Below are 15,120 nucleotides of genomic sequence, written 5' to 3'. Positions count from 1 at the left end.
TTGGGGTTTTTTTTCCTTTTCTTTTCTTGTAAATATTGTCTCTGACTGTGTAACATATGACAAAGGATTTATAAGGATTTTTTTTTAAGCTGTGCTAGACCAGTGTTGACTTTTTAAACCCTCCTGTATGTGCTCCTTTCCCTCTCTCCCCCACCCCACGGCATGTTTATGAGTTGGTCACAGCATCAATATATGCAAAACTGCAAAAAACAAATGCAGTCAGACCCCAAACTCACCCTGCTTCAGACAATCCCCTATCCCAGTCTAAATATTGTAAATAAACTGGTTATTCAAGGAGAGCGATTCCTGACTATGGCTTCCCCTGCTTGGGGGAGGGACCAGGATAGGGATCCTCCCCATTTCACTGTGCTGTGGGTCCTGGAGCACTGATAGCACCCAGGGAAGGAAGGACCTGGACCTCCCCCATGCCCACAGACCTGTCCCCAGGGGATGTGGGAACCAGAGTGGTCTTAGGGCTGGGGATGTGATATGCCAAGGCCTCGGTAACAGACAATAGTTAGCCTCTAGACAGACCCTGTAAAATAGCACTTGTGGATAGTAGCAACCTTTTAGCAGCCATCAGCAGATTAGAAAATAGTTGACCTATTATTAATAAAAGATGCAGTTTAGACAGAATATAATTATTAATAAAGATAGAGACTGTGAGAATGTATACCTTTGCTTGTTCAGAAGCGGACTCTCAAGGCCATGAAACCAGGTGCCTGGCCTTGTGTGAAAATACGTGACCAAAGCTGAATAGATAAAGAAACTCCCTTGGTTCCCCCCTGAGCCCTGGCCAAGCTCCAAGTGGTATCTCAACAGGATGAGAAACCAGATGTTCCTGCATTTGCAGTTGTGTAACTTGTTTATTCAACAGTATAAAAGGCTGGACCTTCTTACAGCGACTCTGGAGACCTCACCTACGAGTGGACGCACTATGTAGGGCCTCCCAATTGCTGGGACATGTTCCCTGAATTCTTGCTGTAACAGGGGCTCCCCAGCAACTGCGGCTCTGGATGATGGTAAAGTATTAGGGCAATGGGTTGTGTGTCTTAACCACTAGCACTACTCTCATGTAGTAATGATGAGGTGCATTGCTTTGCTTATGCTTTTCGCTGCCTAGAAATAAGAGAATAAGATGCTGGCTGAATGACAGAGCCCAGAGGGTGGTGATCAATGGCACAGAATTGAGTTGGAGGCCTGTGGCCAGTGGAGTTCCACAGGGATCAGTTCTGGGGCCAGTCTTGTTCAACATCTTCATCAACCACCTGGATGAGGGGGACAGAGTGTATCCTCAGCAAGTTCCCTGATGGCATCAAACTGGGAGGACTGGCTGATTCCCCAGAAGACTGTGCTGCTATTCAGCGGGATCTCGACCGGCTTGAGAGTTGGGCAGAGAGGAACCTCATGAGGTTCAATAAGGACACGGGCAGAGTCCTGCATCTGGGGAGGAACAATCCCATGCACCAGTACAGGCTGGGGATTGACCTGCTGGAGAGCAGCTCTGCAGAGAGAGACCTGGGAGTCCTGGTTGATAATAAATTGAACATGAGCCAGCAATGTGACCTCGTGGCCAAGAAGGCCAATGACATCCTGGGATGCATCAAGAAGAGTGTGGCCAGCAGGTTGAGAGAGGTTCTGCTCCCTCTCTACTCTGCCCTGGTGAGGCCTCATCTGGAGTCCTGTGTCCAGTTCTGGGCTCCTCAGCTCAAGAGGGACAGAGAACTTCTGGAGAGAGTCCAGCACAGGGCCACCAAGATGATCAGGGTACTGGAGCATCTTCCTTATGAGGAAAGGCTGCGGGAACTGGGGCTGTTTAGCCTGGAGGAGACTGAGGGGGGATCTCATTAATATTTGCAAATATCTAAATGGTGAATATCAGGAGGTTGGGACATCCCTTTTTTCCATGGTATCTAGCAACAGGACAAGGGGTAATGGGATGAAACTGGAACACATAAAGTTCCATTTAAACGTAAGAAAAAAATATTTTACTGTTGAGGTGAGAGAGCCCTGGCCCAGGCTGCCCAGGAAGGGCGCGCGTGTGCGCACACACACACACACACGGAAAACAGCCTGATGGGCAGTGAAGGGAGGTTAGGGGGACAGAAATAGGTGCAACCCAGCACCCTGCATGAGTGTCCTGGCAGTCCATGGGTGCTACTGGGATGGGGCTGCAGGAGTTGCCTTTGGTGCAGGTACCTAGGAGGTGAGATTATACATACTCACAATCTCATGGCTTAATGTCGCCTCTTTGGCTGCTTCATTGGCCAATCTGTTTCCCCTGGCCCTAAAAGAATTCCGTTTTTGATGCCCATTCACACAGACCACAGCAATCTCATTGGAAGTGATAAATTCTTTAATACTTGTTTAATTACTTCTCCGTGTACTAATACTTTTCCCTTGCTATTGAGTAAACCTCTTCTCATGCCTTTCCAAAAGTTCATACCACTTCAGAGGCATACCTTGAATCAATAGAAAATGTTCATCTTTTCCTTCTCACAGTTGTAAGGTTCTGTTTAAAGCCTATAATTCGCATGTCTGGGCTGACCAGTTATTTGGTAGTCACCCTGCTTCTTTTGGCTCTTGACTCATTCCTTCAATAATTGCATAGCCATTATGCCTTTTGCCTTGAATTACTCTCAAGGCCTATATGTAAAGGTGTTTCTTTCAATTCAGGTCACACTGATACTCTATTATATCTTAACAATTGAGTTCAAAGTTTTCACGTGTCATGACTCCCTTCCATAGGGAAGTGGCTGGATTAAGGCATGGGCTGGCAGTCAAGATTCAAGTTGCGATTTTTCTAAAAGTTTTTTTTTTTTAACATTGTCTTTTATATCAATATTCTAGAATGTGTTTAGCCACCTTTCAGCTTTTCGAGTTAAAATCGTTTTCACTTATTGGGAGGTATCTATTACTAATATCACTCCGAACTTTAGTTTTCTGCTTTCCTCTACTAAGAGGGCAGTGGCAGCTTTTGCCTGTACACATTCTGGTCATCCCCTCAATATGGGATCCAGAAGTTTGGATATATATGTTCTATTGGTTGTCATTCACCCCCCCATTCTCGAGTTAACACTCCCTTATCTACTGTGCAAACAAAACAAGGGGTTTATTCTAAGGATGACAGTGCTAATACAGGAGTGGTGATTACACTTTGTTTTGATTCCTGGATTAGCTTTTCTTCTCCTTCTGTCCAAGTTAAAACATTTGGCTCTTCATTTAGCAATTTTGAATGTAACCCATTTGCTTTCTGTGCATAAAAGTTTACCCACAGAGGGCCATAGTCACAAACACTTTCTTAATTCCTTTTTGTTTGTTTGTTTGCAAGAAAGGCAATTCCACAACTCCCTTTATTCTCTCTGGATTCATTCTGTAAGGACTATTTTATTTGTTCTTATCTTCTTTCTTAATCTTAATAACATCAGTTTAAACGTAAAACTCTCTCCTTTAACTCCCAAGAGTTTTATTTGTTGATAACTTTGCCCCATAGGGTATAAAGTTTAATGAGATTCTGGCAGTTCCCGTGCCAACCAAGAGGACCACCTCTTCTTCCTGGGATCCCACCTTTAGATTTATCAAGGCCTCCCAATGGGACTTCTAATTACGAAACTCCAGACCTCTCCATTCAGTATCTTCAAAAGCCAGCAATGACATCACCTTTGCTTTTTCCTTCGACTTGGGGCATTCTCTCTCAAAGTGCCCCGCTTCCCCACATCCAACATGCTTCCCCACACCCAACATCTCGCTGGGGAGGAAACAATCTACATTGTCTGCCCAGGCTGTCCTTTACCTTCCCCCAACACTTCTTCCCCTGGCTCCTTTCGTGCCTCTTTCTTTGTTCCATGCAATACACTCCTATCTTCCTTCACATTCCAATCACACACATCAAATTTCCAACCATTATCCACAAACTCTATCCATTTGCTCAACTTCCATGATCCCAGCCTAAAGTCATTCTGAGGCTAAATTAAAATTTCATCCCACATTCCTTTCAATTATCTTTTCTTTCTCTTCAAACAAAATAAGTTTCACATACATTTTAACATCAACTTTAGATTATACCCTTAACATCCAAAAAAAAAAAAAACCCACACACTGACTTCCTCACACACACATAGTATATCAAGGGGTTAAAACCTTCCACAAAAACTTACTCACTGTTTGCAAAACATTTTACACAAACACACTCCTCGTACATACAGTGCAGAGAATGGCTCTGCAGGCGCCTTTAGTTAAGAGCACACACAATTCCTGCAGCTTAATTTTTTTCTTTTTCCTCTGTTATTTATAGTATACAACCTGAACTGCAGCTTTTTTGGCTACAGTCTGATAAGTGTTTAACTTATCAGAAAACAATTTGTTTTGAGATTGCCATATTACAATTTGACTTTACAAATCACATTGTCATTCTATATGAGTGTTTTAATAACACCTTCTCCTTTTGTTGGAGCTGGTTTCACTATGCTGTTAACAAAATCAATTCTTATCTTCCCCAGCCCACAAGATCCTTTTCTTTATCTTTAGACCACATAAAACAACAGTACTGTAACCTTTTCATATCCCGCCCGTCTGCCCCTCTTAATTTTTGCAGTTTTCTTTGGATATTGTCACATGACTGCCCTCTGAACAAGGATATTAGCTGTTGCTGGCCTACTTCGGCAAGTCTTATTCTGTCTAAAAATTCTGAAGGGATTTCAAAAGGGCCTTGTCTTACGGCATATAACATTGACCAATTTTCCAACCCATATTTTATCCACTGTTGATATTGTTGCAACTGCTGATAATCGTCACGATCATTTGGATCCCTCCCTGGGTCTGTCAAAGGTATACACTGATCAACTGTCCATCCCACTAGTGTCCCTCCCGTAATTTGGGCCTGTACTTGTGTTTTCAATACCAACAGCCTTTCTGTTTCGGTCAGTGCATCCAACATGCATCTATGTCTCGCCAGTCTGGATCTAAAGTTTTAAGAATCATATCAAATCTTTTAGCAATGCCTATAGGGTCCTCTCGGTAATCTCTTACTGTTTCCTTCCAGGAATCTAAGTCATTAATGGTAAAAGGAACCTTTATTTTTGTGGGCCCCATTGGGCTCATCTCCCGTCTCAGCAGGGCTTGAATTATTGGACCCACTTTACTCCGAGTCCTTGATGTAATGGGGCTGAATCCAGGGCCTTGTGGCTCATTTTTCACTGTTCCTTTGTCTGGTATCGGTGGTGTTCCCATATTTACAGTCCTGTCTGGTCCCACAGAAGGACCAGGACCCATTGCAGGGCCAGGTAAAGTTCCTCTGTCATTCATATTTATACTCATTGTTGGAGGAGGGCCCTGGTTGCCAGTAGGCATGCCCATATTCCCTGTCCCCTGAGGACCCATATACTCCATCCTCATTTTCTGTTTTATTACTTCTGCCCCTCTTTCATTAGGAGGGGGCATGGAGGGAGGTATATAGCCTTCTAGGCTTTCCAAATCATTTGCCTGATACACCTTATCTCTATTGGTGCAGCATTGTCCAACACTACAGGACGAACAGCACCTTTTTAGTTTTCCCCCGTTTTCTTGTTCTAGGGCCAGTATCAGGGGATCTTGGGGAGGAGTTAACCCACAAGCCTGCTGCCACTCTGGGTAATTTCTCAGAGTGAAAAACATATCCACATAAGAAGCCTCATCCCATTTTCCTTCACTCCTTAAAAACAACATTGACTGTAGGAGGGTATTATAATTCAGAGTTCCATTTTGAGGCCACTTCTCCCCATCGTCTAATTTATAGAGGGGCCACCATTGGTTGCAGTATTTTATAAGTGTTTTTTTACTTTCTGTACCCCTAGTCCCCACAAGATCTTTCCAATATGCCAATATGCATCCTAATGGACTTTTCTCGGCTCTCACACTGAGCGCTTCCCGTTATTTTCCTATATTCTCGAATTACTCTTTGTAACTCTTTCTCTGAAATGTTTCTCAAATTAGGTAATCCCAACTCCCAACCACAAAACACGGTTGTAATCTCAGCTATGTGTTCTTCACACTCTGGACACCAGCACCAATGCTTATCGTAGTCACCACCCCTTCCAACGCTATTACAGTTATATATTTTAGCAAGAAGTACGCTTCAGTTTTACTCACCCAGCATGTTCCAAACAGGGCGTTTCAAACAGGGAATTTCTAATGGGGGCAGTGGATGGAGTTACTTCTTCTCCGCTGTATAACTTACACACAAAAGTTAAGTATATTCCCTGATATTTATATACTCCGGATCCTCCTGTTTGGGGCGGGATCCTCTCCCCACCCCCCCCCGGGGGAATATAAAGTTCTCGTTAATGAAGTAACACTGTGTGAGAAATATTGATGTTGCTTTTGCAGAATCCAAAAGAAATTAAGACAAGGAATTTTGACGGCTGTCTGCCTCTGTGTAATATAAATCAGTGGTCTATCCATGACTGTTATCTGCCTCTGTGTAGTGTAAATCAGTGGACTAACCATGAGACTGTTATCTGTTTGTTTGTAATTAGAGTTTAAATCTTAGGATTGTGGGGGAATCCACGATAAGATACAAAAACCAGACATCCTCTGAGGAGGATTTTAGGTGCCTTGAGAAGTTGTAAATCTTGGAGTACCTAATCAATGGGGAAACAAGGGAGGGAGCTTGCGGCCGGGATAGGGAATAAAAAGCCAAATGTTGTATCCATCGGGTGTGCCTACTAGCTAGGACACCCGCTCTTGCAAGAACGCTTAATAAAAGTGCTTCACTGCAGAGTCTGACCTGAGTCTTTCAAGAGAAAGCTTGTTTTCTTTCTCACAGTTGGGGGCTCGTCCGGGATATGAAGTCATCTTCCTGGGGGACCTCTGTCGCTGAAGGACGGGAAGACACATCCCGTTGATTTCAACGGTCCCGTGAATTATCAACAGGGGTTCCAGAGAAGACCGACTGGATCCTGAGACCAAGTTTTGAAGGCAGACCCAGGGAACCACAGGGGGGAAGGATAGGAATAGTAGGCACAATCATATCGACCAGGGAACTCTGTGCACGGACCAAGGTAAGAAAATTGACTATTATTACCTGGATGGGGCATTCTGAGAGACTTTCTGTGTGCGTGTGTGTGCTTGAGACGTACCACAGGTACGAAGTGAGTGCGGAGTCCGGATCCGCGGTTCTGTTGTTCCGTGAGGAAAACAGCCGGAGAAGGATGAAGCGAAAGCACAGAGTGACAGTAAAAGTCTCGGGAAGTCAGAATGGGAAATAGAAGTGCCGGGCCTGAGGGAAATAAAAGGGACGAGGAAAAGGGTCCCGGGAACATTCCTCCAGATAGTCTGTTGGGAGGATGTTGGAAGCTGAGAAGACATGTCGGGTACTCGGGATACAGTGCTGTTGTATTATGTGGTCTAAAGAGATGAGGAAACACATTTTGGCAGCATGAGTGTTTGTGGACCTTAGATTTTGTTGCCTCCAAGCATCCAATTATTGACATCCAGTGAGCTCACCTGAAAACTTGCATAATATATAAATGATTACGTGTGTTGTTTTGTTTTGTCATCTTGTTTTGTTTTTTGTTGTTGTTGTTGCTCAGAGTGTAGTGGACCTTTTGTGGTGGCTGAATGCATTGTCTTGTTTTCTGTGACATTTTGACATAGAGAGTAAAGTGGGACTGGTCTTTTTGTTGATGTCTGCGTCTTTCTCATTGTCCCTGTCATTTGACAAAACAAATGTACTGTCACAGAGAGGATTATTTTATAAACTAAACGTATCAGTTCAACGTAACATTCCTGAATGAGGAAAAAAAGAAAAATTAAAATTGTCTATTGAAATAGAAAAGGATCTTGTGGGCTGAGGAAGACAGGAATTGATTTTGTTTAACAGCATAGTGAAACCAGCTCCAACAAAAGGAGAAGGTGTTATTAAAACACTCATATAGAATGACAATGAGATTTGTAAAGTCAAATTGCAATATCACAATCTCAAAACAAATTGTTTGCTGCTAAGTTAAACACTTATCAGACTGTAGCCAAAAAAGCTGCAGTTCAGGTTGTATGCTATAAATATTAGAGGAAAAAGAAAAAAATTAAGCTGCAGGAATTGTGTGTGCTCTTAACTAAAGGCGCCTGCAGAGCCGGTCTCTGCACTGTATGTACGAGGAGTGTGTTTGTGTAAAATGTTTTGCAATCAGTGAGTGAGTTTTTGTGGAAGGTTTTAACCCCTTGATATACTATGTGTGTGTGAGGAAGTCAGTGTGTGCTATTTTTTTGGATGTTCAGGGTATAATCTAAAGTTAATGTTAAAATGTATGTGAAACTTATTTTGTTTGAAGAGAAAGAAAAGATAATTGACAGGAAAGTGGGATGAAATTTTAATTTAGCCTCAGAATGACTTTAGGCTGGGATTATGGCAAATGGATAGAGTTTGTGGATAATGGTTGGAAATTTGATATGTATGATAGGAATGTGAAGGAAGACCTTTGTGTATTGAATGGAACAAAGAAAGAGGCATGAAAGGAGTCAGGGGAAGAAATGTTGGGGGAAGATAAAGGACAGCCTGGGCAGGCAATGTAGATGTTTCCTCCCCATCGGGATGTTTTAAGTGTGGGGAAGCAGGGCAATTTGAGATAGAATGCCCCAAGTCGAAGGAAAAAGAAAAGGTGATGTCATTACTGGCTTTTGAAGATACTGAATGGAGAGGTCTGGGGTTTCGTAATTAGAAGTCCCATTGGGAGCCCTTGATAAATCTAAAGGTGGGATCCCAGGAAGAAGAGATGGTCCTCTTGGTGGGCACGGTAGTGGCCAGAATCTCATTAAATTTTACACCCTATGGGGCAAAGTTATCAACAAATAAAACTCTCGGGAATTAAAGGAGAGATATTTTCTTTCCTTATGTTTAAACTGATGTTATTAAGATTAAGAAAGAATATAAGAACAAATAAATCTGAGAGTCCTTCTTCTGATGTTATTTTACTTCAGTATATTGTTGACTTTTTAATTTTGGGCAAAGAAAACAGTGTGGTAAAAGAAGCCACAGATTTTTTGTTTGTTTGTTTTGTTGATTATTAAACTTTTTAGGAGAGCAAGAAGTATCAAAATCCAAATTGCAATCTGTTAAAAAGGAAGTTAGATATTTTGGACATTTTATTTGTGAAGGGAAACACAGAATGAATCCAGAGAGAATAAAGGGAGTTGTGGAATTGCCCTTCTTGCCAATAAATAAACAAAAAGGAATTAAGAAAATGTTTGTGATTGACTGTGGCCCTCTGTGGGTAAACTTTTATGCACAGAAAGCAAATGGGTTACATTCAAAATTGCTAAATGAAGAGCCAAATGTTTTAACTTGGACAGAAGGAGAAGAAAAGCTAATCCAGGAATCAAAACAAAGTGTAATCACCACTCCTGTATTAGCACTGTCATCCTTAGAATAAACCCCTTGTTTTGTTTGCACAGTAGATAAGGGAGTGTTAACTCGAGAATGGGGGGGTGAATGACAACCAATAGAACATATATATCCAAACTTCTGGATCCCATATTGAGGGGATGACCAGAATGTGTACAGGCAAAAGCTGCCACTGCCCTCTTAGTAGAGGAAAGCAGAAAACTAAAGTTCGGAGTGATATTAGTAATAGATACCTCCCAATAAGTGAAAACTCAAAAAGCTGAAAGGTGGCTAACCCATTCTAGAATATTGATATAAAAGACAATGTTCTCAACTTGAATCTTGATTACCAGCCCATGCCTTAATCCAGCCACTTCCCTATGGAAGGGAGTCATGAAATGTGAAAACTTTGAACTCAATTGTTAAGATATAATAGAGTATCAGTGTGACCTGAATTGAAAAAAATACCTTTACATACAGGCCTTGAGAGTAATTCAAGGCAAAAGGCATAATGGCTATGCAATTATTGAAGGAATGAGTCAAGAGCCAAAAGAAGCAGGGTGACTACCAAATACCTGGTCAGCCCAGACATGTGAATTATAGGCTTTAAACAGAACCTTACAACTGTGAGAAGGAAAAGATGAACATTTTCTATTGATTCAAGGTATGCCTCTGAAGTGGTATGAACTTTTGGAAAGGCATGAGAAGAGGTTTACTCAATAGCAAGGGAAAAGTATTAGTACATGGAGAAGTAATTAAACAAGTATTAAAGAATTTATCACTTCCAATGAGATTGCTGTGGTCCATGTGAATGGGCATCAAAAACGGAATTCTTTTAGGGCCAGGGGAAACAGATTGGCCAATGAAGCAGCCAAAGAGGCAACATTAAGCCATGAGATTGTGAGTATGTATAATCTCACCCCCCAGGTACCTGCACCAAAGGCAACTCCTGTGTTCACAGAAAGAGATGTTAAATGAACAAGCTATGAGGGAAATGATGGCTATTTTACATCAAGGAAGTCACTGGGGGACACAAGTAATGTGTGATTTAGCTTTAAGAAAATATGGATGTGTAGGAATGTACACAGTTGCCAAACAGATTTGTGAATGATGAGAGAACCTGGCCTAAGGCCCTTTAAACCAAAAATATTTATGAAAAGAATTAGATACTGGGGTTTTATTTTGTCTTTCCTCAGGAAAAAAGGCTTTTGGCCCAAACAACACCTCTCGAGTTTGCAGCCCACACCATCCAGCCTGAAGGGCAGATCCTGATCAAGTCCTGAAAAGGAACCAAACTACAACCCGAATGGCAAGGCCTGTTCCAGGTGTTACCGCAGCTGCAAACTAAAACCAAGATGTCATGCGAATTCGCCCTGTAACCATCCGAATCTCGACTGGGGCCTCTGAGTTACGAATACCAAGTAACCCCCCCCCAATGCCGGCTGGGGCCTCTGAGTTACGAAAAAACAGGTAACCCCCCCCAATGCCGAGATTCTTCCCAACTTACACCTACACGGGGACTCTGTCGTGCGCCAGACGTCTCTGCGCGACTTACCGATCGCCCCGACCGCGGTCCCTTTTCCCTCTTTCACATACCTTGTCCGCAGGATAGATGGTCGTTGTCTGTTCCCGCAGTGAGCGGCTGGGAGCAGAGTTCCTCCGAAGAAAAAGGCTCGGGCCGCGGCTAGGACGTCCGTCCCTCAGTCGCTCCTGCAGCCGAGCAGAGCGCGTCCCATCTGGGGTGCCAAAATGACTTGAGGAAACAGACTCTATAACTCAAAGAGTTATAAAGAAGGTATGTTTATTCGGCGCACGGGGGATCGCTCCACCACAAACGTGCGCACCCGACTCGGCAACTTGCTTGACTTATATTTGTTACAAAGTTACAAAATCATATGATGACATTATCTGCCTAGACAAAGACACAATCTGTCCCCGATTTCGCATGTAAATTAGGTCTTTTCTTCCTTTCATTTGCGTGATGTCTCCCGGTGATGGTCTTTGGGGCCTTGGGAGATGAAGGCTGATAAGTCCTGAGGCTTTCTCACCCCTGATCTTCAGATATCACTTGGCCCCTGACAAGAGCGGGTGTCCTAGCTAGTAGGCACTCCCGATGGATACAACATTTGGCTTTTTATTCCCTATCCCGGCCGCAAGGTCCCTCCCTTGTTTCCCCATTGATTAGGTACTCCAAGATTTACAACTTCTCGAAGCACCTAAAATCCTCCTCAGAGGATGTCTGGTTTTTGTATCTTACCGTGGATTCCCCCACAATCCTAAGATTTAAACTCTAATTACAAACAAACAAACAGATAACAGTCTCATGGTTAGTCCACTGATTTACACTACACAGAGGCAGATAACAGTCATGGATAGACCACTGATTTATATTACACAGAGGCAGACAGCCGTCAAAATTCCTTGTCTTAATTTCTTTCGGATTCTGCAAAAGCAACATCAATATTTCTCACAAGCACCAGATGAAACCATAACCAGAGCATTACAGGGACTTACCACACTAGCAGAGGAATGGGTTGAGAATTCAGGGATAGATAACTGTATTACAGGATGGTTGGAATCATGGTTTGGGACATGGAAAGAAATGGTAATATCTGTGGTTACATCTCTGAGAGTAGTTGCAGGGATATTAACGGCAGTCGGATGCTGTATAATCCCATGTGTTAGGGGGCTTGTACAAAGATTAATTGAAACAGCGATATCCAAACAAATGCCCTTAGACCCGCCTCCCTACCATGAGAAAATGTTTCTCCTAAAGGAGCGGGAAGAAGAGACAGAATTAAATAATAACTGTGAAATAATGTTGTCTAACCTGGAAGAGTCATTGCAAAAGGCAACAAATGTGTAAAAAAAAAAAAAGGAGGGGGGGATTTGTGAGAAATATTGGTGTTGCTTTTGCAGAATTAGAAAGAAATTAAGACAAGGAATTTAGACTGTTATCTGCCTCTGTGTAATGTAACTCAGAGGACTGACCATAAGACTGTTATCTGTTTGTTTGTAATGTTAATTAGAGTTTTAAATCTCAGGACTGTGGGGAATGGGTGAGAAGATAAAAAAAACAGAGATCCCCTGAGGGGATTGTAGGAGCCTTGAGAAGTTGTAAACCTTGGAGTACCTAATCAATGGGGAAACAAGGGAGGGACCTTGTGGCCGGGATAGGGAATAAATAGCCGAATGTTGTACCTGTCAGGTGTGCCTACTAGCTAGGACACCGACTCTTGCAAGAACACTTTATAAAAGTGCTTCACTGCAGAGTCTGACCTGAGTCTTTCGCGAGAAAGCTTGTTTTGTTTCTCACATGTGTGAGCACGACCTTTTTACAGCTTGTGTGAATTTTGTCCCTTCTGAAAAATAAGCTTTATACTATTGCAATAAGTGAGTATAATGTTAGTATAAAGCTCTACATCGGCATGAGCCAGAGGCAGCTGGGGATGGCTTATCACAGAGAGAGCCCTGCGGAGGCTGAGCAGGTGCCAGGGCTTCCTCAAGGCCACCACAGCCATCTGCATCCCCTGGGGTCCTCTGTAGCTGCAGGCTGGGTCTGGGAAAGCTGCCTCCCATCCCCCTGCGCTCTTCCCTGCCTGTGTCCAGCTGCCGCCCTCCCAGACAGCCTTTCTCTGGGGCTGTGCTCAAGCCCCAGCTGAGGGGTGATGGAGGGGATGGGATGGTGGGAAGGATTGTTCCGAATTCCCAGGGACATGGTGTGCTGCTGTTGCTGCCAGGTGCCTGGGGCAGGACCTGCTCTTCCCATGCCCTGGCATCCCCCTTTTGCCCAAGGACAGACAATGGCAGAGAGTGGCTGCAGTTCAGGGCTCCCCAGGCACAAGCTTTGGTGCAAGGGGAATGCTGTATTGCTGTGTTTGTCAGCTGTGGAGATGAGCAGATGCTCTTGTATGTCGGTGCCATCATTGCAGAGAAGGGTGGAGGAGATCATGCTGTCTCCTTTGCATCCCCTCGTGGCTGTGAGTCCTGCTGCTGCCCTCTGCCCTGCCCTGGCCTCCTGCCCCGTGCCCCAGCATATCCCTGTGATTTCCGCAGTCGCTTCTAGATTTAACATCTAGCTCACGAATGTCCCTTCCTGCCCGCCGGGCCTGGCAGTGTGCTCACACAGAGCCATCAATCCAGCTGCTCCATAGCCATTGTCATACAGCTGCTGGTCCCCATGTCCCCCAGGCAGCTTTCTGAGCCCCTTGGCTGAGGCAGCCTGAAACCTACCCACCTTTCCATCACCTAAAGCACATCCCAGCTCGCAGCCACCATCCCTGCTGTTTGGGGTGACTCCAACCATGTTCTTGGTGTCAGACAGGGCAGGAGCATCTTAGCCCCATGGTTTTCAGGGCTTGGAGGCTCCAGAGACTCAGTCCTGGATCTGTTTAGGGGGGCAAGTCCTTCCCCAGGATGAGGAGGCTGGGAGCTCCTGCTGTGCTAACGGGGGGGGGGGGGGGGGGGGGGGGGGGGGGGAAGGAGACGGAGGACGGACGGGGGACACACGACTGGCTCCTCACTGTCACTTGTGGGCTGGAGGAGGTGGGAAGAACTGAGCCTCAGATGAGCTCCTTTGGTGCAAGGACTTTAAAAGAACATAAAAGGGACTAAAGGAAAAGCTAATGAGGAAAAAAAAAAGACTTAGAATGTGGAAGGGAGAAAGCAGGGGGGACAGGACACATTTTTTAAAAGAGAAGTCTGGTGCTGTGTCAGCACAGCTCCTGCTCCAGCAGCAGTGGCGCCTTGATGAGAGCTTGGGGCTGTGGCACAGCCAGCCACAGTTGGCTTCTCGGCAGCCCTTTGTCTCCTCAGCAGGAGCCATTTCCAGCTCACCAGCAGGCATTTGTCCAGCCGATATTCTAAGCCAGCAGTGGTATTTACTTGCAGGAGACAAGCAAATAGCAGGCAGGCTTAGCTCCTGTAATCCTGTTGGTCCTGCACCAGCCCTTCTCCCCATGGCCTTGGTGTTTCCTGCGGGTTGTTTTGTTGCTCACGGGAGGAGGGCACTGGGGTGCAGCTGGGAGGGGAGAGTGGCATACCTCCGCCCACCCTCACCCCTCCCATCTCTTCTGTGTTCTCTGCTTTTGGAGTATTTGCTGGTTTTCTGGTCTGTCTGTCCACGGGAGCTACTCTTCAGCACTTGGTTATGTGTTGATCCTGTCTGTGATAGCTCCGTATTGTTGTAGTTGTGTCCTTAGGGTAGGAGTGGGGAAACTGAGACAGGGTGGGACTAGGTGGCTTGTTTCAGATTACTCATAGGAGATGCAGCAGCACAACCTGCAGGAGTGCCTGGGCCATTGTCCCAGATTTGAAGCTGTTTACCTACAGCTGTTGCTGCTGAAGTTGTTGGGTTGGGGTTTTTTTCACTTCAAACCAACCCCTCTGAGCCTTTTTTTTTTTTTCCCAAGAGATACCCACACACCCGTTAACCAGGGGCCAGCCTGGCTGTGTACAGCTGTTAAAGCAAATCATTCCTCAAATGCCAAAGAACTGAGCCGTGTCACTTGGCACTCTGAAGCTCCCATCACTAATGCTGCTAACCGGAGTATCCCCACTACTTTGCACCCTGGGCTACCTCCTCTCTCTTGGTGACTTCACCCCTGTGACCCCCAGCAAGGGTTTGTCCCTTCTCCTCTCTGTCTCCTTTCTGCTGCTTTCTCACACTTGACTTTGCTTCCCATCCACCAGCATCCCGGAAGGATGCAGTAATTTGCTTATTTTTGGAAGATACTGTCACACAAGAGAGAGCAGCCGGAGCAGGG

Source organism: Colius striatus, chromosome W (genome assembly GCF_028858725.1).
Source record: "Colius striatus isolate bColStr4 chromosome W, bColStr4.1.hap1, whole genome shotgun sequence".
NCBI lineage: Eukaryota > Metazoa > Chordata > Aves > Coliiformes > Coliidae > Colius > Colius striatus.
The sequence above is the reverse complement of the archived record's forward strand: the minus strand, read 5'-3'. Positions refer to the sequence as shown.